The sequence below is a fragment of the Ranitomeya imitator genome, chromosome 1, assembly GCF_032444005.1.
Source record: "Ranitomeya imitator isolate aRanImi1 chromosome 1, aRanImi1.pri, whole genome shotgun sequence".
NCBI classification, from domain to species: domain Eukaryota; kingdom Metazoa; phylum Chordata; class Amphibia; order Anura; family Dendrobatidae; genus Ranitomeya; species Ranitomeya imitator.
The window spans coordinates 776,182,745-776,206,250 of NC_091282.1; positions in this window are offsets into that span (position 1 = coordinate 776,182,745).

The following is a 23,506-nucleotide window of genomic DNA, read 5'->3' on the forward strand; positions in this document are numbered from 1 at the left end:
TCCCACAGGACTGCACAAAAACACGCACATCCCGCGACAGAGAAGGCCACCAAAAGGATCTAGCCACCAACTCTCTGGTACCAAAGATTCCAGGATGACCAGCCAACACCGAACAATGAACCTCAGAGATAACTTTATTGGTCCACCTATCAGGGACAAACAGTCTCTCCGCTGGACAACGATCAGGTTTATTAGCCTGAAATTTTTGCAGCACCCGCCGCAAATCAGGGGAGATGGCAGACACAATTACTCCTTCCTAGAGGATACCCGCCGGCTCAGACAAACCCGGAGAGTCGGGCACAAAACTCCTAGACAGAGCATCCGCCTTCACATTTTTAGAGCCCGGAAGGTACGAAATCACAAAGTCAAAACGGGCAAAAAACAGCGACCAACGAGCCTGTCTAGGATTCAACCGCTTAGCAGACTCAAGATAAGTCAAGTTCTTATGATCAGTCAATACCACCACGCGATGCTTAGCTCCTTCAAGCCAATGACGCCACTCCTCGAATGCCCACTTCATGGCCAGCAACTCTCGGTTGCCCACATCATAATTTCGCTCAGCAGGCGAAAACTTCCTGGAAAAAAAAGCGCATGGTTTCATCACTGAGCAATCAGAACCTCTCTTCGACAAAACAGCCCCTGCTCCAATCTCAGAAGCATCAACCTCGACCTGGAACGGAAGAGAAACATCTGGTTGACACAACACAGGGGCAGAAGAAAAACGACGCTTCAAGTCTTGAAAAGCTTCCACAGCAGCAGAAGACCAATTGACCAAATCAGCACCCTTCTTGGTCAAATCGGTCAATGGTTTGGCAATACTAGAAAAATTGCAGATGAAGCGACGATAAAAATTAGCAAAGCCCAGGAACTTTTGCAGACTTTTCAGAGATGTCGGCTGAGTCCAATCATGGATGGCTTGGACCTTAACAGGATCCATCTCGATAGTAGAAGGGGAAAAGATGAACCCCAAAAATGAAACCTTCTGCACACCAAAGAGACACTTTGATCCCTTCACAAACAAAGAATTAGCACGCAGGACCTGAAAAACTGTTCTGACCTGCTTCACATGAGACTCCCAATCATCCGAGAAGATCAAAATGTCATCCAAGTACACAATCAGGAATTTATCCAGGTACTCTCGGAAGATGTCATGCATAAAGGACTGAAACACTGATGGAGCATTGGCAAGTCCGAATGGCATCACTAGATACTCAAAATGACCCTCGGGCGTATTAAATGCAGTTTTCCATTCATCTACTCGCCTGATTCGCACCAGATTATACGCACCACGAAGATCTATCTTGGTGAACCAACTAGCCCCTTTAATCCGAGCAAACAAATCAGATAACAATGGCAAGGGGTACTGAAATTTAACCGTGATCTTATTTAGAAGGCGGTAATCTATACAAGGTCTCAGCGAACCATCCTTCTTGGCTACAAAAAAGAACCCTGCTCCTAATGGTGACGATGACGGGCGAATATGCCCCTTCTCCAGGGATTCCTTCACATAACTGCGCATAGCGGCGTGCTCAGGCACGGATAAATTAAACAGTCGACCTTTTGGGAATTTACTACCAGGAATCAAATTGATAGCACAATCACAATCCCTATGCGGCGGTAGGGCATGGGATAGGGCTCATCAAATACATCCCGGTAATCAGACAAGAACTCTGGAACCTCAGAAGGGGTGGATGACGAAATTGACAGAAATGGAACATCACCATGTACCCCCTGACAACCCCAGCTGGACACCGACATGGATTTCCAATCTAATACTGGATTATGGGCTTGTAGCCATGGCAACCCCAACACGACCACATCATGCAGATTATGCAACACCAGAAAGCGAATAACCTCCTGATGTGCAGGAGCCATGCACATGGTCAGCTGGGTCCAGTATTGAGGCTTATTCTTGGCCAAAGGCGTGGCATCAATTCCTCTCAATGGAATAGGACACTGCAAGGGCTCTAAGAGAAACCCACAACGCTTAGCATACTCCAAGTCCATCAAATTCAGGGCAGCGCCTGAATCCACAAATGCCATGACAGAATACGATGACAAAGAGCAGATCAAGGTAACGGACAGAAGAAATTTTGACTGTACCGTACCAATGGTGGCAGACCTAGCGAACCGCTTAGTGCGCTTAGGACAATCAGAGATAGCATGAGTGGAATCACCACAGTAGAAACACAGCCCATTCAGACGTCTGTGTTCTTGCCGTTTAACTCTGGTCAAAGTCCTATCGCACTGCATAGGCTCAGGTTTAAGCTCAGGTAATACCGCCAAATGGTGCACAGATTTACGCTCACACAAGCGTCGACCGATCTGAATGGCCAAAGACATAGACTCATTCAAACCAGCAGGCATAGGAAATCCCACCATGACATCCTTAAGGGCTTCAGAGAGACCCTTTCTGAACATAGCTGCCAGCACAGATTCATTCCATTGAGTGAGCATGGACCACTTTCTAAATTTCTGACAATATACCTCTATCTCATCCTGACCCTGACAAAGAGCCAGCAAATTTTTCTCTGCCTGATCCACTGAATTAGGTTCATCGTACAGCAATCCGAGCGCCAGGAAAAACGCATCGATATTACTCAATGCAGGATCTCCTGGCGCAAGAGAAAATGCCCAGTCCTGAGGGTCGCCGCGCAAAAAAGAAATAACAATCAAAACCTGTTGAACTGGATCACCAGAGGAGCGAGGTTTCAAGGCCAGAAATAATTTACAATTATTTTTGAAACTCAGAAACTTAGTTCTATCTCCAAAAAACAAATCAGGAATAGGAATTCTTGGTTCCAACATAGCTTTCTGATCAATAGTGTCTTGAATCTTTTGTACTCTTGCCGAGAGCTGATCCATAAATGAAGACAGACTTCTAATGTCCATCGCTACACCTGTGTACTGAACCACCCAAATGTCTAGGGGAAAAAAAAGGCAAAACACAGTGCAAAGAAAAAAAAATGGTCTCAGAACTTCTTTTTTCCCTCTATTGAGAATCATTAGTACTTTTGGCTTCCTGTACTGTTATGAACGGCAATTCAGTACTACAATGGACATAGCGGTCAGAGCACATACAGTGATCTGACAATAACCCAAAATCATAGAACGAGCTCTGAGACGTGGGAACTCTGCAGACCGCAATCCCTAATCCTCTCCAAACAACACTAGAGGCAGCCGTGGATTGCGCCTAACTCTGCCTATGCAACTCGGCACAGCCTGAGAAACTAACTAGCCTGACGATAGAAAATAAGCCTACCTTGCCTCAGAGAAATACCCCAAAGGAAAAGGCAGCCCCCCACATATAATGACTGTGAGTTAAGATGAAAAGACAAACGTAGAGATGAAATAGATTCAGCAAAGTGAGGCCCGACTTTCTTAACAGATCGAGGATAGAAAAGGTAACTTTGCGGTCTACACAAAACCCTAAAGAAAACCACGCAAAGGGGGCAAAAAGACCCTCCGTACCGAACTAACGGCACGGAGGTACACCCTTTGCGTCCCAGAGCTTCCAGCAACAAATTAGACAAGCTGGACAGAAAAAATAGCAAACAAATAGCAAAGAAGAACTTAGCTATGCAGAGCAGCAGGCCACAGGAATGATCCAGGGAAAAGCAAGTCCAACACTGGAACATTGACAGGAAGCCAGGATCAAAGCATTAGGTGGAGTTAAGTAGAGAAGCACCTAACGACCTCACCAGATCACCTGAGGGAGGAAACTCAGAAGTCGCAGTACCACTTCCCTCCACCAACAGAAGCTCACAGAGAGAATCAGCCGAAGTACCACTTGTGACCACAGGAGGGAGCTCTGCCACAGAATTCACAACAGTACCCCCCCCTTGAGGAGGGGTCACCGAACCCTCACCAGAGCCCCCAGGCCGAACAGGATGAGCCACATGAAAGGCACGAACAAGATCGGGAGCATGGACATCAGAGGCAAAAACCCAGGAATTATCTTCCTGAGCATAACCCTTCCATTTAACCAGATACTGGAGTTTCCGTCTAGAAACACAAGAATCCAAAATCTTCTCCACAATATACTCCAATTCCCCCTCCACCAAAATCGGGGCAGGAGGATCAACAGATGGAACCATAGGTGCCACGTATCTCCGCAACAATGACCTATGGAATACGTTATGTATGGAAAAAGAATCTGGAAGGGTCAGACGAAAAGACACAGGATTAAGAACCTCAGAAATCCTATACGGACCAATGAAACGAGGTTTAAACTTAGGAGAGGAAACCTTCATAGGAATATGACGAGAAGATAACCAAACCAGATCCCCAACACGAAGTCGGGGACCCACACGGCGTCTGCGATTAGCGAAACGTTGAGCCTTCTCCTGGGACAAGGTCAAATTGTCCACTACATGAGTCCAAATCTGCAACCTGTCCACCACAGTATCCACACCAGGACAGTCCGAAGACTCAACCTGTCCTGAAGAGAAACGAGGATGGAACCCAGAATTGCAGAAAAATGGCGAAACCAAGGTAGCCGAGCTGGCCCGATTATTAAGGGCGAACTCAGCCAAAGGCAAAAAGGACACCCAGTCATCCTGATCGGCAGAAACAAAGCATCTCAGATATGTTTCCAAGGTCTGATTGGTTCGTTCGGTCTGGCCATTAGTCTGAGGATGGAAAGCCGAGGAAAAAGACAAGTCAATGCCCATCCTACCACAAAAGGCTCGCCAAAACCTTGAAACAAACTGAGAACCTCTGTCAGAAACGATATTCTCTGGAATGCCATGTAAACGAACCACATGCTGGAAGAACAATGGCACCAAATCAGAGGAGGAAGGCAATTTAGACAAGGGTACCAGATGGACCATCTTAGAAAAGCGATCACAGACCACCCAAATGACTGACATCTTTTGAGAAACGGGAAGATAAGAAATAAAATCCATAGAGATATGTGTCCAAGGCCTCTTCGGGACCGGCAAGGGCAAAAGCAACCCACTGGCACGAGAACAGCAGGGCTTAGCCCGAGCACAAATCCCACAGGACTGCACAAAAACACGCACATCCCGCGACAGAGAAGGCCACCAAAATGATCTAGCCACCAACTCTCTGGTACCAAAGATTCCAGGATGACCAGCCAACACCGAACAATGAACCTCAGAGATAACTTTATTGGTCCACCTATCAGGGACAAACAGTCTCTCCGCTGGACAACGATCAGGTTTATTAGCCTGAAATTTTTGCAGCACCCACCGCAAATCAGGGGAGATGGCAGACACAATTACTCCTTCCTTGAGGATACCCGCCGGCTCAGACAAACCCGGAGAGTCGGGCACAAAACTCCTAGACAGAGCATCCGCCTTCACATTTTTAGAGCCCGGAAGGTACGAAATCACAAAGTCAAAACGGGCAAAAAACAGCGACCAACGAGCCTGTCTAGGATTCAACCGCTTAGCAGACTCAAGATAAGTCAAGTTCTTATGATCAGTCAATACCACCACGCGATGCTTAGCTCCTTCAAGCCAATGACGCCACTCCTCGAATGCCCACTTCATGGCCAGCAACTCTCGGTTGCCCACATCATAATTTTGCTCAGCAGGCGAAAACTTCCTGGAAAAAAAAGCGCATGGTTTCATCACTGAGCAATCAGAACCTCTCTTCGACAAAACAGCCCCTGCTCCAATCTCAGAAGCATCAACCTCGACCTGGAACGGAAGAGAAACATCTGGTTGACACAACACAGGGGCAGAAGAAAAACGACGCTTCAAGTCTTGAAAAGCTTCCACAGCAGCAGAAGACCAATTGACCAAATCAGCACCCTTCTTGGTCAAATCGGTCAATGGTTTGGCAATACTAGAAAAATTGCAGATGAAGCGACGATAAAAATTAGCAAAGCCCAGGAACTTTTGCAGACTTTTCAGAGATGTCGGCTGAGTCCAATCATGGATGGCTTGGACCTTAACAGGATCTATCTCGATAGTAGAAGGGGAAAAGATGAACCCTGTTATGTTTGCTAATGACAGGTGTTATGAAGGCAATCCAGAAACACAGTGTGCTTAGCGATCAGAGCGCACACAGTGATCTGACAAATACCCAAAAATACAAGAACGAGCTCTGAGACGTGGAAACTCTGTAGACTGCACACCTGATCCTATCCTAAACACAACTAAAAGCGGCTGTGGATTGCGCCTAACAACTACCTAGGCAACTCGGCACAGCCTAAGAAACTAGCTAGCCTGAAGATAGAAAAATAGGCCTGACTTGCCCCAGAGAAATTCCCCCAAGGAAAAGGCAGCCCCCCACATATAATGACTGTGAGTAAGATGAAAAGACAAAACGTAGGGATGAAATAGATTCAGCAAAGTGGGGCCCGATATTCTAGGACAGAGCGAGGACAGTAAAGCGAACTTTGCAGTCTACAAAAAACCCTAAAGCAAAACCACGCAAAGGGGGCAAAAAAAAACCACCGTGCCGAACTAACGGCACGGCGGTACACCCTTTGCGTCTCAGAGCTTCCAGCAAAACAAAAGACAAGCTGGACAGAAAAAAAGCAACAAAAAAACAAAAAGCACTTAGCTATACAGAGCAGCAGGTCACAGGAACAATCAGGAGAAGCTCAGATCCAACACTGAAACATTGACAAGGAGCAAGGATAGCAGCATCAGGCGGAGTTAAGTAATGAAGCAGTTAACGAGCTCACCAGAACACCTGAGGGAGGAAGCTCAGAAGCTGCAGTACCACTTGTGACCACAGGAGGGAATTCAGCCACAGAATTCACAACAGTACCCCCCCCTTGAGGAGGGGTCACCGAACCCTCACCAGAGCCCCCAGGCCGACCAGGATGAGCCGCATGAAAGGCACGAACAAGATCGGAAGCATGAACATCAGAGGCAAAAACCCAGGAATTATCTTCCTGAGCATAACCCTTCCATTTAACCAGATACTGGAGTTTCCGTCTAGAAACACGAGAATCCAAAATCTTCTCCACAATATACTCCAATTCCCCCTCCACCAAAACCGGGGCAGGAGGATCAACAGATGGAACCATAGGTGCCACGTATCTCCGCAACAACGACCTATGGAATACATTATGTATGGAAAAGGAGTCTGGGAGGGTCAAACGAAAAGACACAGGATTGAGAACCTCAGAAATCCTATACGGACCAATAAAACGAGGTTTAAATTTAGGAGAGGAAACCTTCATAGGAATATGACGAGAAGATAACCAAACCAGATCCCCAACACGAAGTCGGGGACCCACACGGCGTCTGCGATTAGCGAAAAGTTGAGCTTTCTCCTGGGACAAGATCAAATTGTCCACTACCTGAGTCCAGATCTGCTGCAACCTATCCACCACAGAATCCACACCAGGACAGTCCGAAGACTCAACCTGTCCTGAAGAGAAACGAGGATGGAACCCAGAATTGCAAAAAAATGGAGAAACCAAGGTAGCCGAGCTGGCCCGATTATTAAGGGCGAACTCAGCCAACGGCAAAAAGGACACCCAATCATCCTGGTCTGCAGAAACAAAACATCTCAGATATGTTTCCAAGGTCTGATTGGTTCGTTCGGTCTGGCCATTAGTCTGAGGATGGAAAGCCGAGGAAAAGGATAGGTCAATGCCCATCCTACCACAAAAGGCTCGCCAAAACCTTGAAACAAACTGGGAACCTCTGTCAGAAACAATATTCTCAGGAATGCCATGCAACCGAACCACATGCTGAAAGAACAAAGGTACCAAATCAGAGGAGGAAGGCAATTTAGCCAAGGGCACCAGATGGACCATTTTAGAAAAGCGATCACAGACCACCCAAATGACTGACATCTTTTGAGAAACGGGAAGGTCAGAAATGAAATCCATCGAAATATGTGTCCAAGGCCTCTTTGGGACCGGCAAGGGCAAAAGCAACCCACTGGCACGAGAACAGCAGGGCTTAGCCCTAGCACAAATCCCACAGGACTGCACAAAAGTACGTACATCCCGTGACAGAGATGGCCACCAGAAGGATCTAGCCACTAACTCTCTGGTACCAAAGATTCCAGGATGACCAGCCAACACCGAACAATGAAGTTCAGAGATAAGTTTATTAGTCCACCTATCAGGGACGAACAGTTTCTCTGCTGGACAACGATCAGGTTTATTCGCCTGAAATTTTTGCAGCACCCGCCGCAAATCAGGGGAGATGGCAGACACAATGACTCCTTCCTTGAGGATACCCGCTGGCTCAGATAAACCCGGAGAGTCGGGCACAAAACTCCTAGACAGAGCATCCGCCTTCACATTTTTAGAGCCCGGAAGGTACGAAATCACAAAGTCGAAGCGGGCAAAAAATAACGACCAACGGGCCTGTCTAGGATTCAAGCGCTTGGCAGACTCGAGATAAGTCAAGTTCTTATGATTAGTCAATACCACCACGTGATGCTTAGCTCCTTCAAGCCAATGACGCCACTCCTCGAATGCCCACTTCATGGCCAGCAACTCTCGATTGCCCACATCATAATTACGCTCAGCGGGTGAAAACTTCCTGGAAAAGAAAGCACATGGTTTCATCACTGAGCAATCAGAACCTCTCTGTGACAAAACCGCCCCTGCTCCAATCTCAGAAGCATCAACCTCGACCTGGAACGGAAGAGAAACATCTGGCTGACACAACACAGGGGCAGAACAAAAACGACGCTTCAACTCCTGAAAAGCTTCCACAGCAGCAGAAGACCAATTAACCAAATCAGCACCCTTCTTGGTCAAATCGGTCAATGGTTTGGCAATGCTAGAAAAATTACAGATGAAGCGACGATAAAAATTAGCAAAGCCCAGGAACTTTTGCAGACTTTTCAGAGATGTCGGCTGAATCCAATCCTGGATGGCTTGGACCTTAACTGGATCCATCTCGATAGTAGAAGGGGTAAAGATGAACCCCAAAAATGAAACTTTCTGCACACCGAAGAGACACTTTGATCCCTTCACAAACAAAGAGTTAGCACGCAGGACCTGAAAAACCATTCTGACCTGCTTCACATGAGACTCCCAATCATCTGAGAAGATCAAAATGTCATCCAAGTAAACAATCAGGAATTTATCCAGATACTCACGGACGATGTCATGCATAAAAGACTGAAACACAGATGGAGCATTGGCAAGTCCGAACGGCATCACTAGATACTCAAAATGACCCTCGGGCGTATTGAATGCAGTTTTCCATTCATCTCCTTGCCTGATTCTCACCAGATTATACGCACCACGAAGATCTATCTTAGTGAACCAACTAGCCCCCTTAATCCGAGCAAACAAGTCAGATAACAATGGCAAGGGATACTGAAATTTAACAGTGATCTTATTAAGAAGGCGGTAATCAATACACGGTCTCAGCGAACCATCCTTCTTGGCTACAAAGAAGAACCCTGCTCCCAGTGGTGATGACGATGGACGAATATGTCCCTTCTCCAGGGATTCCTTCACATAACTGCGCATAGCGGCGTGTTCGGGCACGGATAAATTAAATAATCGACCTTTAGGGAATTTACTACCAGGAATCAAATTGATAGCACAATCACAATCCCTATGCGGAGGTAGAGCATCGGACTTGGGCTCTTCAAATACATCCTGATAATCAGACAAGAACTCTGGGACCTCAGAAGGGGTGGATGACGAAATCGACAAAAATGGAACATCACCATGTACCCCCTGACAACCCTAGCTGGATACCGACATGGAATTCCAATCCAATACTGGATTATGGGTTTGTAGCCATGGCAACCCCAACACGACCACATCATGCAGATTATGCAACACCAGAAAGCGAATAACTTCCTGATGTGCAGGAGCCATGCACATGGTCAGCTGGGCCCAGTATTGAGGTTTATTCTTGGCCAAAGGTGTAGCATCAATTCCTCTCAATGGAATAGGACACCGCAAAGGCTCCAAGAAAAACCCACAACGTTTAGCATAATCCAAATCCATCAGATTCAGGGCAGCGCCCGAATCCACAAACGCCATGACAGAAAACGACGACAAAGGGCATATCAAGGTAATGGACAGAAGGAATTTGGACTGTACAGTACCAATGACGGCAGACCTAGCGGACCGCTTAGTGCGCTTAGGACAATCAGAAATAGCATGAGTGGAATCACCACAGTAGAAACACAGACCATTCAGACGTCTGTATTCCTGCCGTTCAACTCTAGTCATAGTCCTATCGCACTGCATAGGCTCAGGTTTAACCTCAGGCAGTACCGCCAAATGGTGCACAGATTTACGCTCGCGCAAGCGTCGACCGATCTGAATGGCCAAAGACAAAGACTCATTCAAACCAGCAGGCATAGGAAATCCCACCATGACATCCTTAAGAGCCTCAGAGAGACCCTTTCTGAACAAAGCTGCCAGCGCAGATTCATTCCACTGAGTGAGTACTGACCATTTCCTAAATTTCTGACAATATACTTCTATATCATCCTGACCCTGGCACAAAGCCAGCAAATTTTTCTCAGCCTGATCCACTGAATTAGGCTCATCGTACAGCAATCCGAGCGCCAGGAAAAACGCATCGACACTACTCAATGCAGGGTCTCCTGGCGCAAGAGAAAATGCCCAGTCTTGAGGGTCGCCGCGCAAAAAAGAAATAATAATCAAAACCTGTTGAATAGGATTACCAGAAGAATGAGGTTTCAAGGCCAGAAATAGCTTACAATTATTTTTGAAACTTAGAAACTTAGTTCTATCTCCAAAAAACAAATCAGGAATAGGAATTCTTGGTTCTAACATAGATTTCTGATCAATAGTATCTTGAATTTTTTGTACATTTATAACGAGATTATCCATTGAAGAGCACAGACCCTGAATATCCATGTCCACACCTGTGTCCAGAATCACCCAAATGTCTAGGGGAAAAAAAAAAGTGAACACAGAGCAGAAAAAAAAAAAAAAATGATGTCAGAACTTTTTCTTTCCCTCTATTGAGAATCATTAGTTAGGCTCCTTGTACTGTTATGTTTGCTAATGACAGGTGTTATGAAGGCAATCCAGAAACACAGTGTGCTTAGCGATCAGAGCGCACACAGTGATCTGACAAATACCCAAAAATACAAGAACGAGCTCTGAGACGTGGAAACTCTGTAGACTGCACACCTGATCCTATCCTAAACACAACTAAAAGCGGCTGTGGATTGCGCCTAACAACTACCTAGGCAACTCGGCACAGCCTAAGAAACTAGCTAGCCTGAAGATAGAAAAATAGGCCTGACTTGCCCCAGAGAAATTCCCCCAAGGAAAAGGCAGCCCCCCACATATAATGACTGTGAGTAAGATGAAAAGACAAAACGTAGGGATGAAATAGATTCAGCAAAGTGGGGCCCGATATTCTAGGACAGAGCGAGGACAGTAAAGCGAACTTTGCAGTCTACAAAAAACCCTAAAGCAAAACCACGCAAAGGGGGCAAAAAAAAACCACCGTGCCGAACTAACGGCACGGCGGTACACCCTTTGCGTCTCAGAGCTTCCAGCAAAACAAAAGACAAGCTGGACAGAAAAAAAGCAACAAAAAAACAAAAAGCACTTAGCTATACAGAGCAGCAGGTCACAGGAACAATCAGGAGAAGCTCAGATCCAACACTGAAACATTGACAAGGAGCAAGGATAGCAGCATCAGGCGGAGTTAAGTAATGAAGCAGTTAACGAGCTCACCAGAACACCTGAGGGAGGAAGCTCAGAAGCTGCAGTACCACTTGTGACCACAGGAGTGAATTCAGCCACAGAATTCACAACAGAACCCCAAAAATGAAACCTTCTGCACACCAAAGAGACACTTTGATCCCTTCACAAACAAAGAATTAGCACGCAGGACCTGAAAAACTGTTCTGACCTGCTTCACATGAGACTCCCAATCATCCGAGAAGATCAAAATGTCATCCAAGTACACAATCAGGAATTTATCCAGGTACTCTCGGAAGATGTCATGCATAAAGGACTGAAACACTGATGGAGCATTGGCAAGTCCGAATGGCATCACTAGATACTCAAAATGACCCTCGGGCGTATTAAATGCAGTTTTCCATTCATCTCCTCGCCTGATTCGCACCAGATTATACGCACCACGAAGATCTATCTTGGTGAACCAACTAGCCCCTTTAATCCGAGCAAACAAATCAGATAACAATGGCAAGGGGTACTGAAATTTAACCGTGATCTTATTTAGAAGGCGGTAATCTATACAAGGTCTCAGCGAACCATCCTTCTTGGCTACAAAAAAGAACCCTGCTCCTAATGGTGACGATGACGGGCGAATATGCCCCTTCTCCAGGGATTCCTTCACATAACTGCGCATAGCGGCGTGCTCAGGCACGGATAAATTAAACAGTCGACCTTTTGGGAATTTACTACCAGGAATCAAATTGATAGCACAATCACAATCCCTATGCGGAGGTAGGGCATGGGATAGGGCTCATCAAATACATCCCGGTAATCAGACAAGAACTCTGGAACCTCAGAAGGGGTGGATGACGAAATTGACAGAAATGGAACATCACCATGTACCCCCTGACAACCCCAGCTGGACACCGACATGGATTTCCAATCTAATACTGGATTATGGGCTTGTAGCCATGGCAACCCCAACACGACCACATCATGCAGATTATGCAACACCAGAAAGCGAATAACCTCCTGATGTGCAGGAGCCATGCACATGGTCAGCTGGGTCCAGTATTGAGGCTTATTCTTGGCCAAAGGCATGGCATCAATTCCTCTCAATGGAATAGGACACTGCAAGGGCTCTAAGAGAAACCCACAACGCTTAGCATACTCCAAGTCCATCAAATTCAGGGCAGCGCCTGAATCCACAAATGCCATGACAGAATACGATGACAAAGAGCAGATCAAGGTAACGGACAGAAGAAATTTTGACTGTACCGTACCAATGGTGGCAGACCTAGCGAACCGCTTAGTGCGCTTAGGACAATCAGAGATAGCATGAGTGGAATCACCACAGTAGAAACACAGCCCATTCAGACGTCTGTGTTCTTGCCGTTTAACTCTGGTCAAAGTCCTATCGCACTGCATAGGCTCAGGTTTAAGCTCAGGTAATACCGCCAAATGGTGCACAGATTTACGCTCACACAAGCGTCGACCGATCTGAATGGCCAAAGACATAGACTCATTCAAACCAGCAGGCATAGGAAATCCCACCATGACATCCTTAAGGGCTTCAGAGAGACCCTTTCTGAACATAGCTGCCAGCGCAGATTCATTCCATTGAGTGAGCACGGACCACTTTCTAAATTTCTGACAATATACCTCTATCTCATCCTGACCCTGACAAAGAGCCAGCAAATTTTTCTCTGCCTGATCCACTGAATTAGGTTCATCGTACAGCAATCCGAGCGCCAGGAAAAACGCATCGATATTACTCAATGCAGGATCTCCTGGCGCAAGAGAAAATGCCCAGTCCTGAGGGTCGCCGCGCAAAAAAGAAATAACAATCAAAACCTGTTGAACTGGATCACCAGAGGAGCGAGGTTTCAAGGCCAGAAATAATTTACAATTATTTTTGAAACTCAGAAACTTAGTTCTATCTCCAAAAAACAAATCAGGAATAGGAATTCTTGGTTCCAACATAGCTTTCTGATCAATAGTGTCTTGAATCTTTTGTACTCTTGCCGAGAGCTGATCCATAAATGAAGACAGACTTCTAATGTCCATCGCTACACCTGTGTACTGAACCACCCAAATGTCTAGGGGAAAAAAAAGGCAAAACACAGTGCAAAGAAAAAAAAATGGTCTCAGAACTTCTTTTTTCCCTCTATTGAGAATCATTAGTACTTTTGGCTTCCTGTACTGTTATGAACGGCAATTCAGTACTACAATGGACATAGCGGTCAGAGCACATACAGTGATCTGACAATAACCCAAAATCATAGAACGAGCTCTGAGACGTGGGAACTCTGCAGACCGCAATCCCTAATCCTCTCCAAACAACACTAGAGGCAGCCGTGGATTGCGCCTAACTCTGCCTATGCAACTCGGCACAGCCTGAGAAACTAACTAGCCTGACGATAGAAAATAAGCCTACCTTGCCTCAGAGAAATACCCCAAAGGAAAAGGCAGCCCCCCACATATAATGACTGTGAGTTAAGATGAAAAGACAAACGTAGAGATGAAATAGATTCAGCAAAGTGAGGCCCGACTTTCTTAACAGATCGAGGATAGAAAAGGTAACTTTGCGGTCTACACAAAACCCTAAAGAAAACCACGCAAAGGGGGCAAAAAGACCCTCCGTATCGAACTAACGGCACGGAGGTACACCCTTTGCGTCCCAGAGCTTCCAGCAACAAATTAGACAAGCTGGACAGAAAAAATAGCAAACAAATAGCAAAGAAGAACTTAGCTATGCAGAGCAGCAGGCCACAGGAATGATCCAGGGAAAAGCAAGTCCAACACTGGAACATTGACAGGAAGCCAGGATCAAAGCATTAGGTGGAGTTAAGTAGAGAAGCACCTAACGACCTCACCAGATCACCTGAGGGAGGAAACTCAGAAGTCGCAGTACCACTTCCCTCCACCAACAGAAGCTCACAGAGAGAATCAGCCGAAGTACCACTTGTGACCACAGGAGGGAGCTCTGCCACAGAATTCACAACATATATCCCCTAACTTGTATGTAACCCCTACCCTGCCTTGGCCCCATCCTGGTAGATATATCCCCCATCCTGGTATATATATATATGTATATATATATATCTCCCCCATCCTCGAATATATCCCTTGCCCTGCCTGGGCCCCATCCTGGTAGATATATCCCCCATCCTGTTATAAATCCCGCATCCTTGTATATATCTATTGCCCTACCTGGGCCCCATCCTTGTAGATATATCCCCCCATCCTGGTAGATATATCCCCCATTCTTGTATATATATCCCCCAACCTCATATATATCCCTTGCCCTGCCTGGGCCCCATCCTGGTAGATATATCCCCCATCCTGGTGTATATATCACCTATCCTCGTATATATCCCTTGCCGTGCCTGGGCCCCATCCTGATAGATATACCCCCATCCTGGTATATATATCCTCTATCCTTGTATATATTCCTTACCGTGCCTTGGCCCCATCCGGGTAGTTATATCCCCCATCCTCGTATATATCTATTCCCCTACCTGGGCCCCATCCTGGTAGATATATCCCCCATCCTTGTATATATATTCCCCAACCTCGTATTTATCCCCCATCCTGCTGCTGTTCTTTAATGTGTACCATTGTACTCACCTTCCCTTGGCTCTCTCGCCGCAACCTCTACTGAAGCCAACCGCTGAGTTCAGCGTGAAAGCAACATGAGTGCATGACATCACTGCCATGTGCCCCCAGTCACGTGCACGCCTCTGATTGGCCATCAGCGTGTATGGCTGCACACGAACCTGGCTGGTTGGTGGCACAATACACTTAAAAACTGAATGTGCATCCAAGGACACACATCAAGCTGAAGTATTTTCTACTGTCGGCATGCCCATCACCCGTCAAGCCTGCTCGCGGTGACTAACTCTACGACTATGGTAGTTATGCCTCTGCTGCTTCTATTAACCTCTGACGCAACATGTGTAGTCATCATTTCTTTGCATCAAAAGGGCTTTACAGACAAAGACATTGCTATTTGTGAGATTGAACCTATGTCAAACACTTCAGCAGATCATGAACTTTACATTTACTTAAATTGCTGTAAACGACGTCAAGCAAGTGCCAGGACTGCCTCAATGAGGATTTAGCTACTTGATTGGTTCAGCACCAGTGCAGAGCTTGCGCAGGAGTGGCAGAAGGCAGGTGTCAGTGCATCTGCACACGGTGAGGTGAAGGATTTTGGAGACTGGCAGGTGTGAAGAAGTGCACCAAAGAAGAAGCTTTTCTCCAAGAAAACGAACAAGGACAGTACAATGTTTGCACTGCAGAGGACGGGGGGTAACGTTATTTCTCTGATGAAGCACCCTCTGACTGTTGGGACATCTGAAAAGAATGATTGTCCGGAGAAAAGAAGGTGATACTGCCATGATTCCTGTGTCTGTCAGCAGTAAGGCCTCATGAGAGCAATTATGTGTGGGGGCTTCTCATCCACAGATGGGGTCACGCACAGTGTGGGGACATCTCATCCATGGAGGGGTTCACTAATTTCACTCACAATGTGTAGGGCTTCTCATCCATGGAGGGGCTCACTCGCAATGTGTGGGGGCTTCTCATCCATGGAGGGGTATCACTCACAATGTGGGGACTTCTCAGCCGTGGAGGGGTAACAGTCACAATGTGGGGGCTTCTCAACTATGGAAGGGCTCACTCATATATTTTGTGGGGGCTTCTCATCCATGGAGGGGCTCACTCACAATGTGTGGTGGCTTCTCATCCATGGAGGGGCTCACTCGCAATGTGTGGGGGCTTCTCATCCATGAAGGGGCTCACTCGCAATGTGTGAGGGCTTCTTATCCATGGAGGGGCTCACTCGCAATGTGTGATGGCTTCTCATCCATGGAGATCACTCACAATGTGTTGGGGCTTCTCATCCATGGAGGGGATCACTCAAATTGTGTGTGGGCTTCTGACTCATGGAGGGGCTGAGTCGAATTGTGTGGGGGCTTCTCATCCATGGATGGGCTCACTCACAATTTAACCTATGATCACTGTCATGAATAAAGAACAGGATCTAAAACTCCTCCAAGAACAACATCTTCTCCCTTCATCTTTGACCAGGCGGTGGTCACGCTCCCTTCACCTGTCTTTGCCACAACTCCTCGCTCTCACTTCGGCCGTGGTCTCCATGTCTCTCTTCGCTGGAGCCTCCTGTGGCAGTTGTGCCTTGATGCATGTTCCAGTGTTACAAGGTTATGAACGTTTTGAGGTCCAGCCTACGGCTACTTTCACACTAGCGTTTTTTGCAATACATTGCAATGCGTCGTTTATGGGAAAAAACGCATCCTGCAAAGTTGTTTGCAGGATGTGTTTTTGCCCCATAGATTAACATTAGCGACGCATTGCCACACGTCGCAACCGTCGTGCGACGGTTGCGCCGTGTTGTGGCGGACCGTCGGGAGCAAAAAACGCTACATGTAACGCCATATCAGCGTATGAGACTGCTCACGGATAACATTGTATCAACCTATGAGACTGCTCATGGATAACATGGTATCCAACTATGAGACTGCTCACGGATAACATTGTATCCACCTATGAGACTGCTCACGGATAACATTGAATCCACCTATGAGACTGCTCACAGATTACATTGTATCCACCTATGAGACTGCTCATGGATAACATTGCATCCACCTACGAGACTGAAAACATTGTATCCCTTCCAACAAGAGCTACCATAGTTTGGATTGAGATGCAAACAATCACCAATCTGCCATTATTGGTTGAAATTAAATAAATATGATGCATCAGAGATGAGAAAATATCACACAGCCAGTTCTTGCAATGTTCTGTTCTTGTCTGCCCTCAGATCCCAAGCAACAAGTATTTTATTACACCCACAGAAGGGGAATGGCTTTACATTACCTATGAAAGAAAATATTTTAGTTTGGATTGCAAGGTTGTAAATTATGAATTCTGCAGAACTCCTTGACACTGGCTCTGTCCAGTTTCCTATGCCTACTGTAACAAAGAAAACTTAATCTATATCAGAGACAGCGCCCTGTGCCATTGCTTTTATGAATAAGTCTTATAAAGCTAATTTAAACATATTACAGCACAGTTTGCACTGAAGTTATAAGAGGATGATGGTAAATGATCATTGCAAGATGTGAGGGGAGAAGTGGCCATAGCATTTTGCATGTTTATTTGTTTTGGATACTGTGAAAGATGGCACCGGAGAAGTCATGCAGAATCCCTTCACTTCCACCACCTGTGAAGAACCCGCACCTCGCCACCCCCACTGTCACCAATTCTGTCAGAGGGATCACTGTTGTGAATTCCGCTCTTGGGCTCCCTCCGGTGGTTGTAAGTGGCACTTTTGTGAGTTCTGCTCTAGGGCTCCCTCTTGTGGTTTCTAGTGGTGTGGCTGCTCCTTGGAGTTAGCTGTCATCAGCTGCCTCCACTTATCGTCTCTTCTGCTCGGCTATTTAGGCCTGGCTCTTTCTTCAGCCAGTGCCACTTGTAAATGGTTCCTGGTTGGATTCACATCTCTTTGGAGTTCCCTGTTATCCTGACCAGTTCAGCTAAGCTAAGTTTTTGCTTGCTCTTTTCTGTCCACAGATTGTGGACTTATCCATTCTGTGCTTTCTATGTTCGTCCAGCTTATCAGTGTGAATTTATTCTGTCTTGCTGGAAGCTCTGGGAGGCAGATTTGCCCTCCACACCTTTAGTCAGGTGTGGAGATTTTTTGTAAACTCTGCGTGGATTTTTGTAGTGTTTTATACTGACCGCACAGTATTCCATCCTGTCCTATCTATTTAGCTAGACTGGCCTCCTGTGCTCATCCTGGTTTCATTCTGTGTATGTCTTTTCCCTCTCCACTCACAGTCATTATTTGTGGGGGGCTAATCTATCCTTTGGGGATTTTCTCTGAGGCAAGATAGCTTTCCTGCTTCTTTCTTTAGGGGTAGTTAGCTCTTAGGCTGTGACGAGATGCCTAGGGAGAGTTAGGAGCATTCCACGGCTACTTCTAGTGTTGTGTTGAGCTTAGGGACTGCGGTCAGTACAGTTACCACTTCCTTCAGAGCTCGTTCCATGTTGCTCCTAGACCACCGTATCATAACAGTACAAGTGGCCAAAAATGAATTAAATGCATCTCAAAAGAAGGAAAAGAAAGTTCTGAACCATTTTTTTTCTGTGCTCTGGTTTGTCTTTTTTTTCCTTTTGATATCTGGGTGGTTCAGGATATATGCTTTGGCATGGATGTTCAGGGTTTGTTTTCTCGTGTGGATCAACTTGCTGCAAGAGTACAGAGTATCCAGGACTATGTTGTCCAGACTCCGGCTTTAGAGCCTAGAATTCCTACTCCTGATTTGTTTTTTGGGGACAGATCCAAGTTTTTGAACTTTAAAAATAACTGCAAATTGTTTTTTGCTTTGAAACCCCGTTCTCCTGGTGAACCCATTCAGCAAGTAAAAATCATCATATCCTTGCTGCGTGGTGACCCTCAAGACTGGGCTTTTTCTCTTGAAACAGGGGATCCGGCATTATTGAATGTAGATGCATTTTTTCAAGCGCTCGGATTATTGTATGACAAACCTAATTCTGTGGATCATGCAGAAAAAACCCTGTTGGCCTTGTGTCAAGGTCAGGAAGCGGCAGAGTTATACTGCCAGAAATTTAGAAAATGGTCTGTGCTCACTAAATGGAATGAAGAGGCTCTGGCTGCTATTTTCAGAAAAGGCCTTTCTGAAACCCTTAAAGATGTTATGGTGGGCTTTCCTACGCCTGCCGGTTTGAGCGAATCTATGTCTCTAGCCATTCAGATTGATCGGCGTCTGCGCGAGCGCAAAGCTGTACACCATATGGCAGTATCCTTTGAGCAAAGTCCTGAACCTATGCAATGTGATAGGATTTTGACTAGAATAGAACGGCAGGAATTCAGACGTCAGAATAGGCTGTGTTTTTACTGTGGTGATTCGGCTCATGTTATCTCTGATTGCCCTAAGCGTACTAAGAGAGTTGCTAGGTCTGTTACCATTAGTACTATACAGCCTAAATTTCTCTTATCTGTGACCCTGATTTGCTCATTGTCGTCCTTTTCTGTCATGGCATTTGTGGATTCAGGCGCTGCCCTGAACTTAATGGACTTAGAATTCGCCAGGCGCTGTGGTTTTTCCTTGCAGCCTTTGCAGAGCCCTATTCCTTTGAGGGGTATTGATGCTACACCCTTGGCCAAGGATAAACCTCAGTACTGAACACAGATGACTATGTACATGGCTCCTGCACATCAGGAAGATTGCCGTTTTCTGGTGTTGCATAACCTGCATGATGTTGTTGTACTGGGATTTCCATGGTTACAGGAACATAATCCGATACTGGATTGGAAAACTATGTCGGTGACTAGTTGGGGTTGTCGAGGAGTACATAGTGGCGTTCCTTTGATGTCAATTTCCTCTTCCCCCTCTTCTGAGGTCCCTGAGTTTTTGTCGGATTTCCAGGATGTATTTGATGAGCCGAAGTCCAGTTCCCTTTCTCCGCACAGAGACTGTGATTGTGCTATTAACTTGATTCCTGGTTGCAAGTTCCCTAAGGGCCGACTTTTCAATCTGTCTGTGCCAGAGCATGCCGCCATGCGGAGTTATGTTAAGGAGTCTTTGGAGAAGGGGCATATTCGGCCCTCTTCGTCACCATTGGGAGCGGGTTTCTTTTTTGTTGCTAAGAAGGATGGCTCCTTGAGACCCTGTATTGATTATCGTCTTCTTAATAAGATCACGGTCAAATTCCAATACCCCTTGCCTTTGCTTACTGATTTGTTTGCTCAGATTAAGGGGGCTAGTTGGTTTACTAAGATTGACCTCCGAGGGGCATATAATCTTGTTCATATTAAACAAGGTGACGAATGGAAAACTGCATTTAATACGCCCGAAGGCCATTTTGATTACCTTTTGATGCCATTTGGGCTCTCTAATGCTCCATCTGTGTTCCAGTTTTTCATGCATGATATTTTCCGCAATTATCTTGATAAATTCATGGTCGTATATTTGGATGATATTTTGATTTTTTCCGATGATTGGGAGTCTCATGTGAAGCAGGTCAGGATGGTGTTCCAGATCCTTCGTGATAATGCTTTATTTGTGAAGGGGTCTAAGTGCCTATTCGGAGTTCAGAAGGACTCTTTTTTTGGGTTTTATTTTTTCTCCCTCGTCTATAGAAATGGATCCTGTTAAGGTCCAAGCTATTCATGACTGGATCCAACCCACATCTGTGAAGGGTCTTCAAAATTTTTTGGGCTTTGCTAATTTCTATCGCCGTTTCATTGCCAACTTTTCCAGTGTGGTTAAGCCCCTTACTGATTTGACGAAGAAAGGCGCTGATGTGACGAATTGGTTTGGTCCTTTCAGGAGCTTAAACGCCGATTTACTTCTGCCCCTGTGTTGCGTCAGCCGGATGTTTCTCTTCCTTTTCAGGTTGAGGTCGACGCTTCTGAGATTGGGGCAGGGGCCGTTTTGTCTCAGAGGGAGTCTGATGGTTTCTTGATGAAACCGTGTGCTTTTTTTCCAGAAAGTTTTCGCCTGCGGAACGCAATTATGATGTCGGCAATCGGGAGTTGTTGGCTATGAAGTGGGCGTTTGAGGAGTGGCGACATTGGCTTGAGGGAGCTAAACACCGTGTTGTGGTCTTGACCGATCATAAGAATCTGATTTACCTCGAGTCGGCCAAGCGGCTGAATCCTAGACAGGCTCGATGGTCCCTGTTTTTCTCCCGTTTTGATTTTGTGGTCTCGTATCTTCCGGGATCTAAGAATGTTAAGGCTGATGCCCTCTCTAGGAGTTTTTCGCCTGATTCTCCTGGAGTCCTTGAGCCGGTTGGCATTCTTAAGGAGGGGGTGATTCTTTCTGCTATCTCCCCTGATTTGCGGCGGGTGCTTCAGGAATTTCAGGCTGATAGGCCTGACCGCTGTCCAGTGGGGAAGCTGTTTGTTCCTGATAGATGGACAAGTAAGGTAATTTCTGAGGTTCATTGTTCAGTGTTGGCTGGTCATCCTGGGATTTTTGGTACCAGAGATTTGGTTGCTAGATCCTTTTGGTGGCCTTCCTTGTCGCGCAATGTGCGTGCTTTTGTGCAGTCCTGTGGGACTTGCGCCCGGGCCAAGCCTTGCTGTTCCCACGCTAGTGGGTTGCTTTTGCCTTTGCCGGTCCCTGAGAGGCCCTGGACGCATATTTCCATGAATTTTATTTAGGATCTTCCTGTTTCCCAGAAGATGTCTGTTATCTGGGTTGTTTGTGACCGGTTCTCTAAAATGGTCCATCTGGTACCTTTGCCTAAGTTGCCTTCCTCCTCAGATCTGGTTCCATTATTTTTTCAGCATGTGGTTCGTTTGCATGGCATTCCGGAGAATATTGTGTCTGACAGAGGTTCTCAGTTTGTCTCTAGATTTTGGCTGGCCTTTTGTGCTAGGATGGGCATTGATTTGTCTTTTTCTTCGGCGTTTCATCCTCAGACTAATGGCCAAACTGAGCGAACTAATCAGACCTTGGAGACCTATTTGATATGCTTTGTGTCTGCTGATCAGGATGATTGGGTGTCTTTCTTGCCGTTGGCCGAGTTTGCCCTTAATAATCGGGCTAGTTCGGCTACTTTGGTTTCAGCTTTCTTTTGTAATTTTGGTTTTCATCCTCGTTTTTCTTCTGGGCAGGTTGAGCCTTCTGATTGTCGTGGTGTTGATTCTGTGGTGGACAGGCTGCAGAAGATTTGGACTCATGTGGTGGACAATTTGACGTTGTCTCAGGAAAGGGCTCAACGTTTTGCTAACCGCCGTCGGTGTGTTGGTCCCTGGCTTCGTGTGGGGGATTTGGTTTGGTTGTCTTCTCGTCATGTTCATATGAAGGTTTCTTCTCCTAAGTTTAAGCCTCGGTTTATTGGTCCTTATAAAATTTCTGAAATTATTAATCCGGTGTCTTTTCGTTTGGCTCTTCCAGCCTCTTTTGCCATTCATAATGTTTTCCATAGATCTTTGTTGCGGAGATATGTGGTGCCCGTTGTTCCCTCGGTTGACCCTCCTGCCCCGTTGTTGGTTGAGGGAGAGTTGGAATATGAGGTTGAGAAGATTGTGGATTCTCGTTTTTCGAGGCGGAGGCTTCAGTATCTTGTCAAGTGGAAGGGTTATGGCCAGGAGGATAATTCTTGGGTTGTTGCCTCCGATATCCATGCCACCGATTTGGTTTGTGCTTTTCACTTGGCTTGTCCTGATCGGCCTGGGGGCTCTGGTGAGGGTTCGGTGACCCCTCCTCAAGGGGGGGTACTGTTGTGAATTCTGCTCTTGGGCTCCCTCCGGTGGTTGTAAGTGGCACTTTTGTGAGTTCTGCTCTAGGGCTCCCTCTTGTGGTTTCTAGTGGTGTGGCTGCTCCTTGGAGTTAGCTGTCATCAGCTGCCTCCACTTATCATCTCTTCTGCTCGGCTATTTAGGCCTGGCTCTTTCTTCAGCCAGTGCCACTTGTAAATGGTTCCTGGTTGGATTCACATCTCTTTGGAGTTCCCTGTTATCCTGACCAGTTCAGCTAAGCTAAGTTTTTGCTTGCTCTTTTCTGTCCATAGATTGTGGACTTATCCATTCTGTGCTTTCTATGTTCGTCCAGCTTATCAGTGTGAATTTATTCTGTCTTGCTGGAAGCTCTGGGAGGCAGATTTGCCCTCCAAACCTTTAGTCAGGTGTGGAGATTTTTTGTAAACTCTGCGTGGATTTTTGTAGTGTTTTATACTGACCGCACAGTATTCCATCCTGTCCTATCTATTTAGCTAGACTGGCCTCCTGTGCTCATCCTGGTTTCATTCTGTGTATGTCTTTTCCCTCTCCACTCACAGTCATTATTTGTGGGGGGCTAATCTATCCTTTGGGGATTTTCTCTGAGGCAAGATAGCTTTCCTGCTTCTTTCTTTAGGGGT